Consider the following 15,762-nt stretch of genomic DNA (forward strand, 5'->3'; position numbering starts at 1 on the left):
TTGATCAGCTGCTTCCTGCACATCTCCTACTGGGGATGTGCCCACAACCAAGGTACATGCCCTTGACCGGAATCGAACCTGGGACCTTTCAGTCTGCAGGCCGACGCTCTATCCACTGAGCCAAACTGGTTTCGGCTTGAATATTTCTTGCCACTCCCTTCTGGCCTGCATAGTTTGTGTTGAGAAATCAGCTGACAGTTGTATGGGTACTCCCTTGTATGTAACTGACTGTTTTTCTATTGCTGCTTTTAAGATTCTCTCTTTGTCTTTTGCTCTTGGCATTTTAATTATGATGTGTCTTGGTGTGGTCCTCTTTGGGTTCCTTTTGTTTGGGGTTCTCTGTGCTTCCTGGACTTGTAAGTCTTTCTTTCACCAGGTAGGGGAAGTTTTCTGTCATTATTTCTTCAAATAGGTTTTCAATATCTTGCTCTCTCTCTTCTTCTGGCACCCCTATAATTTGGATGTTGGTACGCTTGAAGTTGTCCCAGAGGCTCCTTACGCTATCTTCATATTTTTGGATTCTTTTTTCTTTTTGTTTTTCCAGTTGGGTGTTTTTTGCTTCTTCGTATTTCAAATCTTTGACTTGATTCTTGCGATCCTCTAGTCTGCTGTTGGAACTCTGTATAATATTCTTTATTTCAGTCAGTGTATACTTAATTTCTAGTTGGTCCTTTTTCATAACCTCGAGGGTCTCACTAGATTTCTTGAGGGTCTCACTAAAATTTATTGGTGGTTTCTAGAAAATTCTTGAAAAAACCTTGGAAATGTGGTTTTGAACTCTATATCCAGTAGTTTTCTTTCCTCCATTTCTGTCATTTGTGACCTGTTTCTTTGTCTCCACAGTTTTTATGCTTCCCTGTGTTGATAGAGTGGCTTTCTGTACTAGGTGTCCTATAGGGGCCAGTGGCTCAGCCTCCCCAATTACCTGAGGTGGACACTCTTGGTGCATCCCTTTGTGGGCCTTGTGCACAGTCTTGTTGTAGTTGTCTTGATTGTTGTAGGTATCACTGGGAGGAATTGACCTCCAGGCCAATTGGCTGTGAGAATCAGCTGTGTCTACAGTGGGAGAACTTCTGTCCTGGAGACACCCTTCTGGGGCAAGACTTGCTTCAGTGGGGCTTTGGTGCTCACTGAGTCTGCCCCCTGAGTGTGTCCCTTATGAATCTGAGGAGTTGTAATCTGGATGGGCCCACTATGACCACTGGGTACACTGGCTCTTTTATCTCTAAGGAGGTTCTAATTTAGCCTCTGCCTGAGGCTACCCAGCAGGAGCCCAGCTGTGAAGCAATGCAAGCTGCTGTGGGGCCTTGGACCTTCTTTTGGATGTTCTGGGTTTCTCTGACCCAGCTGCAGTTTGTTAGGTAATTTTCAGATTGCAAAGGGCCAGGCCTTTCACATGCAAAAGCCTCTGTGCACAGCTTGCATGGGGCATGGTCTCAGGGGATCAACAGGGTGGAGCAAGCAGCTATGGCTGCTCCTCAGTCCTACCATAGCCCAGCTTCTCAGTTTCCCGGTAATCACTGCAAGTACCTCTGAGAGAAAGCCGCCCTCGAGTTCTGACCAATGCCAGACAGTCCAGTTTCTCCTGTATGAGTCTGGTTCCCCAGAGACTCGCCCGGAACTTGAGTTCAGAGCAGTCAGGAGCTTGAAACTCCCTCCCGATTGGAAAAGACAACCGTGTCCTCAGCTGCTAGCCCTTTCTGCGTGCACCTCCATGCCTCTGCACTTTACTTCCACACCGCACCTCCTCTGAGTCTCAGTGTGCTTTTCTCTTTCCTTCTGGTTGTAGAATTTCCACTCAGCCAGCCTTCCTGTGGTTCTGGATGATGTCTGTTTTGTCTTTTAGTTGTATTTTTGAAGTGGTTGTGTGAGGCAGCAATTTCAGGTGTTTACCTCCACCGTCATATTGGTTTCTCTTCCTTCTGTCCCTGCATTTATTCAAAGCTCCAAAGTCACTTAAAACAAGTGTTTAGCCCCAGACAGTGTTGCTCATTGGTTAGAGCATTGGCCTGTACACCAAAGGATCGTGGGTTATATTCCCAGTCAAGGGCACATATCTGTGATGCAAGTTTGTTCCCCAGCCCTGGTAGGGGCAAGTGCGGAAGGCAACCAATTGATGTTTCTCTCTAGAAACAATCTCTCTCTCTTTCTCCCTCTCTCCCTTCCACTCTCTCTAAAAAAATCAATGGAAAAAATATCCTTGGGTGAGAATTAAAAAAAACAACAAACAAACAACTGTTTATAAGACTAAATATATATTTTCTTGACAAATGAGAGGTACCTGTAAAAGACATGTTTGAATTCTCTTAGCTAATGGAGCATAGAATGTTTTTCTCCTTCTCTACTACCTGTCCAAATTCACATTGGTGTGAAGACCTTTACCATGTTCACATAGACATACAATAGCAAATTTAAACTCAGGAAAATCCCACAACATAGTAAATCCTCATTGAAATTACTAGTTATTATTATGAAATTTTCCTACTCAATATCCTAAAGAAGAAAAATAAATGACTTAGCAGACATAAACATGGATTTACTATTCAAAGTCTTTAGCAATATAATTTTAAAGTTGTTTTTGTCTGTCCTAGAACCTATGTAGGTGTGTAGGTGTCATGTATATTTTGTTCTTGTTTTGTTTTACAATGCAAACCTCTTGAGGTAAAGATTGCAGGAATATCTTTTTTATGCAAAAGAACAACATATATGCATACCCAATGGATAAAAAAGTAGTTTTGTGAAGGCCAAGGGAGAGTGAGGCAGGGATGAGTGAAGGTGAGAAAAGGGGGAAAGGGGGACACATGCAATAATGTCAACATTAAAAATATTTTTTAAATCACTTTATTTTATTATTTTTATTTTTTTTAAATCCCTACCAAAGGATTTTTTTCCTTTGATTTTTAGAGAGAGTGGACTTTTTTTTTGGGGGGGGGGGGTGGGCGGGGGGAGAAAGAGAGAAACATTGATGTGAGAGAGACACATCAATTGGTTGCCTCCCACATGCAGGATCAAACTTGCAACCCAAATATGTACCCTTGACTGGGAATTGAACCTGAAACCCTGATGTGCTCAGGCCATTGCTAACCACTGAGAATACTAGCCAGGGCAACATTTTAAAAAATTCCCTTTGGCATTTCTTGTAGTGCCCAGCTTTTGCTTGTCTGGGGAAATCTTGGTCTCACCTTCAGTTCTGAATGGTGGCCTTGCTGGTTGGAGTATTTTTGGTTGTAGGTTTTTGTCTTTCATCATGTTGGATATATTGTGCTACTCCAAAAAACAAACACCACCACCAAAAATAACAAATGAAACAAGAACAGCCATGACTTCCAGACACTATGATAAATTCTGGATATAGGAAAAAAAATGAGAACTGATCATGTCCTCAAAGAACTTACAAAGTAATAAAAAAAAATGGCTAGAAGGGGCCCTAGAAAGTTCTGAAACACAATTATGTCCAACTATAGTCCAAACTGGGACACTTTTAGGAATGAAAGGAGGAGTATTAATTATTATGTCAGAACACTAGTCAAACCTGAGGTCTGGTCACTCCTTCAAGTTACTTGAAAATTTCCATTGAAATACAGAACAGAAAATGTTCAATTATGTCAGTGGGGTTGTAGATTGGAGTAGTGGGGTTATAGAATGGGATAAGAATGTTACCCCTGCGCCATAGCAGCACAACACAGCACTTGTCTGAGACTTGGGAAAAAGCCTTCCAGGAAGATGAACTCTGAAGGTTGCAGCTCTGTGCAGCACTCCAATCCCTCTGTGAGACTAAGCTTAGTATGTCAAGGAGTGGTGGTTGAACATATTAGGAAAAAAATTCATGAATGATATAATATTGAAGTTATTTTTTGACTTATTAATTATCAGAAAACATGTCAGGGGCTGAAGATATAAAAACAGACAGTCCTGGATTTCAAAGTGCTTATAGTGGTGGTGGTGGGGAGTGGAGCCAGACAATAATAAATGATTACGTAATTAACAATTACAAACTGTGAAAAGTGATTAAGAGGCAGAGAAAGACAAATACTGCATTTCACTTGTATGTGAAATCTAAAGAACAAAACAAAACAAAACAAAACAAAACAAAAACAGACTCAGAGAGCCTGGTGGTGGGGGCACCTTCGGAGGCAGAGCAGCAGCTGCGAGCCCACTGGCAGCGAGTGGACGGACGGAGAGCGGGCATTTGGATGGCTGGGCCTCAGCGGCTTCGACGATGAACTGGGGCACAGAGCTGAGGGAACAGCAACCTCCTGATCACCACATCCTCTGTCTGAGGAACAGCAGCTGTGTGTGAAGCCTCCCCCCACCAGCCAGAGGAGCCAAGACAAATGTGAACAGCACCCACCAGAGGAGCTGCTACCAACTGAGGAGCAGCTGCTACCACAACTGCCCGAGGAGCAACCACAGCCTGAGGAGCCACTGCCACCCAAGGAGCAGCCACTGAATGACTCAAGATCTAGATATGGCAGTACGACCAAACATGGGTAGACAAAGAAACCCCCAAAGGAAAGAAAAGGAGGACTCACCAGAAAAGCAGCTAAGTGATACAGAGGCAGACAACATGGCAGAAAAAGAATTAAGATTAAGGGTCCTAGAGTGCATAAACCGGATGGAGGAAAAAATCAACAACTTATGCAAGAAGCAAGAAGAAACAGATGAAAAAATCAATAAATTATGTAAGAATCAAGAAGAAATGAAGAGTGATATAGCTGCAATAAAAAACACCATTGAAAGTTTCAACAGTAGACTAGGAGAAGCTGAGGACCGAATTAGTGAATTAGAAGAAAGGGAAACAAAACACACCGAAACTGAACAGCAGTTGGAGAAAAACATTAAAAGACAGTATGAGAGCCTAAGGGAGCTATGGGACAACATGAAACACAACAACATATGAATAATAGGGGTGCCAAAAAAAGAAGGAGGAACAAGGGTTAGAGAACATATTTGAAGAAATAATATCAGAAAACTTCCCAGAGGTGGGGAAGAAAAAATCACAGAAGCACAGAGAGTCCCAAACAAGGTGAACCTGAAGAGATCCACACCAAGACACATCATAATTACCATGGCAAATGTGCAGGACAAAGAGAGAATCTTAAAGGCTGCAAGAGAGAGACAGAAAGTTACATTCAAGGGATCTCCCATTAGATTATCAAAAGATTTCTCAACATAAACACATCAGGCCAGAAAAGAATGGACAGAGATTTACAAAGTGATGCAAAGCAAAGGACTGAATCCAAGAATACTCTATCCAGCAAGGCTATCATTCAAACTTGAAGGGAAAATAACAAGCTTCACAGACAAAAAAAGGCTAAGGGAGTTTATACCACCAAGCAAGCAATGCAAGAAATGCTAAAGGGACTGGTGTAAAAAGAAGAAATAAAAAAACTCAGAAAGAAAACAGCCACACACAAAAAGAAATGGCTACAAACAAGTACCTTTCAATAATAACTTTAAACATAAACGGACTAAATGCTCCAACCAAAAGACATAGAGTTGCTAAATGGATAAAAAAACATGACCCATACATGTGCTGTCTACAAGAGACCCACCTCAGAAGAAGGGACTCACACAGACTGAAAGTGAAGGGATGGAAAAATATCTTTCAGGCAAATGGAAAGGAAAAGAAAGCTGGGGTAGCAATACTTATATCGGACAAAATAGACCTCAAAGTGAAGGCCATAAGAAGAGATAAGGAAGGCCACTTCATAATACTAAAGGGATCAATACAACAAGAAGATATAACCCTGATAAACATATATGCACCCAATGCAGGAGCACCCAAATACATAAAAAAACTCCTGGAAGATATCAAAGGAGAGATCGACAACAATACAATCATAGTAGGGGACTTTAGTACACCACTGACATCACTGGATAAATCCTCTAGACAAACAATCAGCAAAGAAACAGCAATCCTAAATGACTCACTAGATCAGATGGACTTAATTGACATCTTCAGAACACTTCACCCCAAAGCCACAGAATATACATTCTTCTCAAGGGCTCATGGGACATATTAAAAAATAGACCACATATTGGGTCACAATCAAAGTCTCTCCAAATTCAAGAAGATTGAAATCATACCAAGCATCTTCTCAGACCGCAGTGGCATAATATTAGAAATAAACTACAATAAAAACAACCCAAAATACTCAAACACTTGGAAGCTGAATAGCATGTTATTAAATATTGATTGGGTTACCAATGAGATCAAAGAAAAAATTAAAAACATCCTGGAAACTAATGACAATGAAAACACAACAATCCAAAACCTATGGGACACAATGAAAGCAATCCTGAGAGGGAAGTTTATAGCTCTACAGGCCTATCTCAAAAAACAAGAAAGAATGATAGTAAATCATCTAACTCTCAAGCAAAGAATTAGAAAGAGAGCAACAAGAAAAGCCCAGAGTGAGCAGAAGGAAGGAGATAATAAAGATTAGAGCAGAAATAAATGACAAAGAGACAAAAAAAATACATAAAATCAATGAAACCAAGAGCTGGCTCATTGAAAGGATAAACAAGATTGATGAACCTCTAGCCAGGATCACCAAGAAGCAAAGAGAGAGGACACAAATAAACAAAATCAGAAATGATAGAGGCGAAATAACAACAGACCCCACAGAAATACAAATGATTGTTAAACAATACTATGGACAACTCTACTCCAACAAATTAGACAACCTGGAGGAAATGGACATATTCCTAGAAAAATACAACATTCCAAAACTCAATCAGGAAGAATCTAAAAATCTCAACAGGCCAATAACTATGGAAGAAATTGAAGCAGTCATCAAAAAGCTTGCAGCAAACAAAAGCCCAGGACCAGATGGCTTCACAGGAGAGTTTTACCAAACATTCAAGGAAGAACTAAAATCTATCCTGCTCAGGCTACTACAAAAAATCCAAGAGGAAGGAACACTTCCAAGCTCATTCTATGAAGCCAGCATCACCCTAATACCAAAACCAGGTAAAGACAACACAATGAAAGAGAATTACAGGCCAGTATCCCTCATGAACATAGATGCCAAAATCCTCAACAAAATCTTAGCAAATTGGATCCAGCAGTACATCAGAAAGATCATACACCATGACCAAGTAGGATTTATCCCAAGGATGCAAGGATGGTACAATATCCGCAAATCAATAAACGTGATACATCACATAAACAAATTGAAAGAAAAAAACCACATGGTCACATCAATTGATGCAGAAAAAGCATTTGACAAAATCCAACACCAATTTCTGATAAAAACTCTCAGCAAGGTGGGAATAGAAGGATCATACCTCAACATAATAAAAGCCATACATGACAAACCCAGAGCCAGCATCATACTCAATGGGCAAAAACTAACACCATTTGCCCTAAGAACAGGAACAAGACAGGGATGCCCACTCTCACCACTCCTGTTCGATATAGTACTGGAAGTATTAGCCATTGCAATTAGACAAGAAGAAGAAACAAAAGGCATCCAAATTGGAAAAGAAGAAGTAAAACAGTCCTTATTTGCAGATGACATGATATTATACATAAAAAACCCTAAAGACTCCATCAAAAAACTACTAGACTTAATAAATGAATTCGGCAATGTAGCAGGATACAAAATTAACCCCAAGAAATCTGAGGCAATTCAATACACCAATAGTGAACTTTCAGAAAGAGAGACTAAAAAAACAATCCCATTTACCATCGCACCAAAAAAATTAAGCTACCTAGGAATAAACTTAACTAAGGAGGTAAAAGACTTCTACTCAGAAAACTACAGGAAGTTGAAAAAAGAGATAGAGGAAGATATAAACAGATGGAAGAACATACCATGTTCTTGGATTGATAGAATCAACATCATTAAAATGTCCATACTACCCAAAGCAATCTATAAATTCAACGCACTTCCCATTAAAATACCAATGGCATATTTCACAGGCCTAGGACGAATTCTCCAAAAATTCATTTGGAATAAAAATAGTCCCCGAATAGATGCAGTGATCCTGAAAAAGAACAAAGTAGGTGGGATCTCAATGCCAGATATCAAGCTGTATTACAAAGCCACTGTTCTCAAAGCTGCCTGATATTGGCACAAGAACACACGTATAGATCAATGGAATGGAATAGAGAGCCTAGAAATTGACCCGAACCAATATGCTCAATTAATATTTGACAAAGGAGTCAAGAACATACAATGGAGTCAAGATAGTCTCTTCAATAAATTGTGCTGGGAAAATTGGACAGATATATGCAAGAAAATGAAACTAGACCACCAACTTACACCACACACAAAAATAAACTCAAAATGGATAAGGGACTTAAATGTACGGTGGGAAACCATAAAAATACTAGAAGAATCCAAAGGCAACAAAATCTCAGACATATGCCGAAGGAATTTCTTCATCGATACAGCTCCTAGGGCATTAGAAACTAAAGAGAAAATAAACAAATGAGACTACATCAAAATAAAAAGCTTCTGCACAGCAAAAGAAACCATCAACAAAACAACAAGAAAGCCCACTGCTTGGGAAAACATATTTGCCAATGTTATATCTGAAAAGGGCCTAATCTCTAAAATTTAGAGGGAACTCATACAACTTAACAAAAGGAAGATAAACAATCCAATCAAAAAATGGGCAGAGGACCAAAATAGACACCTTTCAAAAGAGGACATTCAGAAAGCCAAGAAACATATGAATACTTGCTCAAAGTCACTAATCATCTGAGAGATGCAAATCAAAACAACAATGAGGTACCATCTCACACGTGTCAGACTGGCTATCATCAACAAATCCACGAAGGACAAGTGCTGGAGAGGATGTGGAGAAAAAGGAACACTCGTGCACTGTTGGTGGGAATGCAGACTGGTGCAGCCACTATGGAAGACAGTATGGAGTTTCCTCAAAAAACTGAAAATGGAACTCCCATTTGACCCTATGATCTCACTTCTAGGAATATATCCCAAGAAACCAGAAACACCAATCAGAAAGGATATATGCACCCATACGTTCATAGCAGCACAATTCACCATAGCTAAGATCTGGAAACAGCCTAAGTGCCCATCAGTAGATGAATGGATTAGAAAATTGTGGTACATCTACATGATGGAATACTATGCTGCTGTAAAAAAGAAGGAACTGTTACCATTTGCAACAGCATGGATGGAACTGGAGAGCATTATGCTAAGTGAAATAAGCCAGTCAATGAAGGAAAAACACCACATGATCTCACTCACTCATGGATAATAAAGACCATTATAAACTTATGAACAAAAATAGATACAGAGGCAGAGCTGCCTTGAACAGACTGTCAAACTACAGCAGGAAGCCCGGGGAGGGTTGAGGGGCGGGCGGGGGTTGGGGGGTAAGAGATCAACTGAAGGACTTGTATGTATGCATGTAAGCATAACCAATGGACATAAGACACTGGGGGGTAGGGGAGGCCGGGGGATTGTTAAGGGCGGGGAAAAAAGGAGACATATATAATACTCTTTGTAATACTTTAAGCAACAAAACAATTAAAAAAACAAAAACAAAACAGACTCAGAGAAACTGATAACAAACTGAGAATTGCCAGAGGAGAGGAGGGTGGTGGATGAGTGAAAAAATGTGAAGGGAAATATAGTCAATAATAGTGTGATAACTTTGCAAGGTGACAGATGTTTACTAGACTCAATGTGTTGATCACATCATAGGGTATATAAATATCTAATCAATATGTTAGACATTTGAAATTAATGTACACCTGAAATTAATAAAATACTATAGGCCTGATGCACAAAATTCATGCAAGGGTAGGCCCTCGCAGCCCTGGCTGCCCCAGCTCTTGCAGCCCAGACCGTTGCGGCCCCAGCTGCCTTGGTCCTCATGGCCGCTGCTGCCTCATGGCCTGGCTGCCTCGTAGCCCCGTCCACCGGTTGTTCTGGAAGGTCATTCTGCTGTCTGGTCTAACTAGCATATTAACTCTTTATTATATAATACTAGAAGCCCCATGCACAAAAATTTGTGCACTGCGGGGGGGGGGGCGGGGGGCGCGGCTCAGCCCAACCTGTGCTCTCTCACAGTCTGGGACCCCTCAGGAGATAACCACCTGCTGGCTTAGGCCCACTCCCCTGGTGGCAGATGGCATGCCCAATCCCGTGGTGTCTGCCCCATCTCCCCTGGTCACAGATGGCAGGCCCGGATCCTGCGGTGGGGCGGGCAGCGGCTGGGGATCGCGCTGAGGTCCCTGTGGATGGTCAGGCTTCGAAAGCGTAGGTTTTCTTTCTTGGTTTTGTTTTTACTTCTTGAAATTGAAATGTGTTAAAAAAATTTTTCTGCACCTTTTCAGGTCCCAGGGACCCCGCCACGCACCAGCTGTCCTTTCCCAGCTCGGTGCTCCTCCGAGCTTTTCACGGAGAGGCAACCTTTTAGGTTGTGGGGTGTGTTGAGAGAAGCCCGGCTTTCTGAAAGCGAGTGTTTGATTTGGGGATTTGTGGTCTGGCTGAGGAGCCCCCAGGGCCCACTCAGAACAGTGGGGGCAGCCACAGTGAGTGACCAAAGAAACCAGAGAAAAGTTAGGAGACAATAAACGGTTCGATTTCTAATTCCGCACGTTGCAGGAGCCGAGGTGCACCCGGGATTTTCCAGGGAGAGCGTGAGTGAGTGTCCACTGCCCTTCACACAGCCGGCCACTTGGAGTGTGACTTTTGCCATCAAGGGCGTGGACGCAGCCGCCTGGGCCTTGTTCCCGCCTTTGCAGATGCATGTGTGTGTGTGTGTGTGTGTGTGTGTGTGTGTGGAGTGGGGAGAAGCAATTAGGACCAGGAGGCTGGTGCGTGCTCTGGGGGTCATGAGGTCAGCGAGGCCTAGGTGCACCAGACACGCAGGGGCCGCTGCCCAGCTGTTGGGGCCAGCAGGGAGCCGCAGTGGCCACCTGCCCTGGGGTATCTGGGAGCTGGCGCTGCTCTGCGGCACTCTGCTTTCCCCACCCCAGGAGGCGCTGTTTGTCAAACTAGGCTGCCTTGGCAGGAGGTGCCTGCATGTTCTCACCTGGAGAATTGTTTCCTTTGCAGTCTTTGGATCTGGGCTCAGGAACCTTAGCCTCACAGAATGGTGGGGAGGGAGGGGGGGTGTGTGCAAAGGAAAGGGGTCTGGGACCCAACAGTGTCTGCGTTTTACCTGTGAGTCCTGCCAGGCCTCCCACCTTCCAGGGCAGGAGAGAGGAGGCCGCTGGTGCTCCCCATGCATTTGGGGCGCGGTGCCCAGTTACTTGCCTCTCAGTGAGAGCAGGACTCCGGCCTGGCTTGGGTTCAGTCACCACATGCCTCCGGAGGGCCCCTTGGCCACCGTCTTGGCGCAGAGAGCAAAGGCGCCTTCCCTGGGCCTGACAAACCCACCCAAACGTGGCCTCCCCACCTTTGTGCGAAACTTCACAGGTTGGGGTGGCCCTTGCTTGCCCGGCCCACAGGCAGCATAACCCCCGTGATGCAAGGCAAAGCCCAGGAGCACTTGGGGCCCGCGTCACTGACCTGGGGCGGGCAGGGTTTGCCAGTGTGTGGCTGTTCCACCCTCTCCTGCAATTCACTGCACTTTCCAGGTGCCTCCTCCTGGGATTTCCCTCTTCTCAGGCTCTCCTGGCTCCTACGGCCTCCTTCCCTCCAGGGCCTGAGGTCCGTCTGGCTAAGGGTTTGGGGTTCTTCCTCTGGCCTCCCCTGTGCTTGGCGCTGGCCTCGACCCCAGGCGGGTCGCACCTGCAGCTCCCCACTGGCCGGGAGAGTGTGAACTGCCGGCCTTAGGCACATTGGCTCGCACCGGTTCCAAGCACTGCGAGTGGCCTGGCTGCGCAGCCTGGGCCTGAAGCCACCAGCCCTCGGAGGGCCCTTCACCTGTCCGCATCCACACACCCCTGGCCCGGGCTTCTCCTCACCAGAAATGCACTTTATTACACTTTGGAAGGCTGGTAGGATGCTCGCAGACTCCTCGGGCTCTGCTGCGAGCAGGAAGGGGCGTCCAGGAGTGGGCTCCCTGTCTCTGGTGGGCAGGCAAGGGCGAGGGAGAGGGGATGGACACCGCTTGCCTTAGCCCCAGCCCCTATCCACCCCCGGGTCGCATTGGGACCTGTCTCTAGTGGGCAGTGAGGGCTCGGGCAAGGTGATCGGTCGCACACGGGAGTGGGCCCTGTGTCTCCGGTGGGTGGTGAGGGCTCGGGGAGGTGATTGGCACCACTTGCCTTCACCCCTGCCCCTGGGTCACACACGGGAGTGGGCCCTGTGTCTCCAGTGGGTGGCGAGGGCTCCAGGGAGGTGATCAGCGATTGCTTTGCCTGAGCCCCCACCCCCAGGTCGCACATGGGGGCCTGGATGGCGGCTTGCTCTGTCCTAAGCTGCCTGCAGTATGTAAATTAGCTGCCATCTTTGTTGGTGGTTAACCGCCATCTTGGCTGGTGATTAATTTGCATATCTCACTGATTAGCCAGTGGGAAGGGTAGCGAAGTTACAGTTAATTACCATGTTTCTCTATTATTAGATAGGATAGGATTGTATGTCAACTATAGGGAGCTATGAGTTGAGTCTTAAAGGAAAGAGCAACAATTTTTAAAATTATAGGCATATGATGATTAATATGATATTGTGCCTTAGTCAAAACCTCATGCCTAATATCACTGGTAAGCAGTGATAGATAAAAACATTGAGGATAACTACAAGAAAGTAGTTACTTTTGCCCCAAAATGAAGTTAATGGGAAGAAAGTTTCAAATATAATGTTCTAGCACAATCATGGTGAACCTTTTGAGCTCAGCATGTCAGCATTTTGAAAAACCCTAACTTAACTCTGGTGCCGTGTCACATTTAGAAATTTTTTGATATTTGCAACCATAGTAAAACAAAGATTTATATTTTTGATATTTATTTTATATATTTAAATGCCATTTAACAAAGAAAAATCAACCAAAAAAATGAGTTCGCGTGTCACCTCTGACACGCGTGTCATAGGTTCACCATCACTGTTCTAGCATGTACTTATGACAGGTGTTGAAAGAGTTTTTATCTTTCATTGTTATTGATTGAAAAAAATCACAAATGAATGAACTGATGACTGGAATACTTTGGAAAATCACATTAGTCAGATGAAATTATAGGACCGGATGTAATTTGTTTAAAGAAAGCCATGTATAAGAGGTACAAAACTTGCCTATAATTTGTTTACAAATATGATTAAGCAAATGATTGCAAACTTGCACTTGAATCTAAAATAGCAGAGAAACCTATGCAGGGAAAAGCTACCAATTGTGACCTCAAGAAATTTTCATCAAGAAAAAAAGAAAACAGAGAACCTAGCGAGGGAACATGGCTACAGAACCTGGCTGGAGAACCTGGAGAACCTAGCAAGAGAACATGGACACAGAACCTGGCTGGAGATCCGAACCAGAACTTCAATGGAGATCCTGAACAGAACTTGGCTAGAGACCCTGACAAGAGAACCCGGCTATGATGATCACCTGAACGCTGCCTCTGTGTCATTCCTTCTTCGCCAACTCCGTCCACACCTTTGGGGAACCCCTGGACCTGCTGGGGTTGGACCCCAGCATGAAATGACATATTTGAGCATTGTAGTGCCAAGCATAGTGTTAGTAGCAATATTTGTTCACTTCCCCATAACTACTGCTGGCCTTTCAATCTTCTTTGGAAGTTATCACATGAGACTATATTGGCATTCAGCCTGAACTACTGGATTGATATTTAGAGTTCCTTAATTGTGTTCAGGAAAAATCAATAACCATATGGGTTTTCGAAAATGAATGTTTTGGGTGAAAAAGGTGATAGATTAAGAAAAGAGAGAGAGAGAGAGAGAGAGAGAGAGAGAGAGAGAGAGAGAGAGAGAGAAGCAAGTACATAAGGTAAATAACAAAGCAATGATTATCTAGTCAGATCTAACAGGTACTCAATCAAAAGAGTATGAAATGTTAAGAAGACAATCTGAAATACATCTACTATCCTAAAAATGGAACATCACCTCAATGAATATTATGTCTCGATATATTACAAAACATTAAAAATATTACATGTGTGAACAAACTTTTATTGAGGTACATGCTCACTTTTTATTTAAATAATGGGATAAGAAGGTTTGGTGACATTCTTCTAATAAATGTTAAGTATAAGAAAAAAAAGAAAAAAAAATCAAAATCTTCTTATTACCATTCATTCTTCCTCTAATCCCATCATTCTTTTATGAAATAAAATTAATCTATTTTTTTATATGCACAGAAAAACCTTCTAAGGTCAATCTTTAGGTGCTACTACACATGTTACTTTATTTTTTAAATTTATTTTTAATATATTTTTATTGATTTCAGAGAGGAAGGGAGAGAGCTAGAGAGATAGAAACTTCAATGATGAGAGAGAACCATTGATCAGTTGCCTCCTGCACACCCAGGCATGTGCCCTTGACTGGAGTTGAACCCACAACTCTTTAGTCTGCAGGCCAACACTCTATCCACTGAGCCAAGCCGGCTAGGGCTTACTTTATTATTTTTTATTTTTTTCAAAAACATTTTTATTGATTTCAGAGAGGAAGGGAAAGGGAAGAGAGAAATAGAAACAGCAATGATGAGACTCATTGATTATGAGTCCTGCATGCCCGACACTGGGGACCGAGCAGGCAACCTGGGCATGTGCCCTTGACTGGAATCGAACCCAGGGACCCTTCAGTACACAGGCTAATGCTCTATCCAGTGAGCCAAACCAGCTAGAGCTACTTCCCCTTTTTCTTTTCAACAGGCTTTTAAAAGAGTGTAACCATGTGATCCAGAGAACAGGCATCATTTGACCCTAAAGGTCCTGTGTGTGGAGAGGGCACAGGACCCAGTGTAGCAGCATGTGATGGTCCGTTCTTGCCCTGGGCCTGGCCCAGCACAGTTCCTTAAATCCAGGTACAACCACACTCAGCATGGCTGGGTGTTGCCTGCCCTGAAGGTCCCTGCTCTTTTGGGGTCTGCAAATACCCTTCTCTTGGCCCCTCACTGCCTGTGGGGGTGTAGGCATGTGGAGTCTGTGGCACCCCAGAACCTGCACCCAGTGAGGCATCCTCACCTTTTCCCTCTGGGGCAGGAGGAACCTTCCATTCTGGGCCCCAAGAATCAGCAGGGGGCCGAGGAGCAGGAGCTTGAAGAGGAGCAGCAGGAGCAGCTGACTGCAGTCCAGGAGGCCCTGATGCAGGACCCCACACGCCTGGGGGCGCTCCTGTGAGTCTGGGCCTAGCGGTGGGTTTCCTTCCTCAGGCAGCAGGACCAGCTCCAACATGAGGTGGCACTGCATGAGCTAAAGAAGCTCTGGACCACCAGCTGGGAGGCCCTGCTGCAGGACCCTGCATGCTTGGGGGCACCCCATGACCAACTGACAGGGCAGGACGAGGCCCTCATGGACCAGCACAGCCACCCGAGATGCTGCTGCGTGGGTCCCTAGACATGGAGAGCCAGGCGGTCAGGCTGAGGTGAATGGCAGTCACTGGCGGGGTGATTGGTGGGCTCCCCAGGGCTCCTGTCCCCCCTTCATTGCAGCCTGTCATGTTTCCCTTGGACCCGCTGCTTCACAGGGACTGGAACGGACCCTGGGGACACATGGGGGGGGGGAGAAGGACTGGAGTCTGGGACTGGAGGAGACCCCTGCCCATCCCCGCCTCCCTCAGCTCTGCAGAGAAGCTGCTCACAGAGGCTGTGCAGGCTCCTAGCGGGTGGGTTTCCCTCCTCAGGCAGCAGGACCAGCTCCAATAGGAGGCAGCGCTGTAGGAG

The sequence above is a fragment of the Myotis daubentonii genome, chromosome X (genome assembly GCF_963259705.1).
Source record: "Myotis daubentonii chromosome X, mMyoDau2.1, whole genome shotgun sequence".
Taxonomy (NCBI): Eukaryota; Metazoa; Chordata; class Mammalia; order Chiroptera; family Vespertilionidae; genus Myotis; species Myotis daubentonii.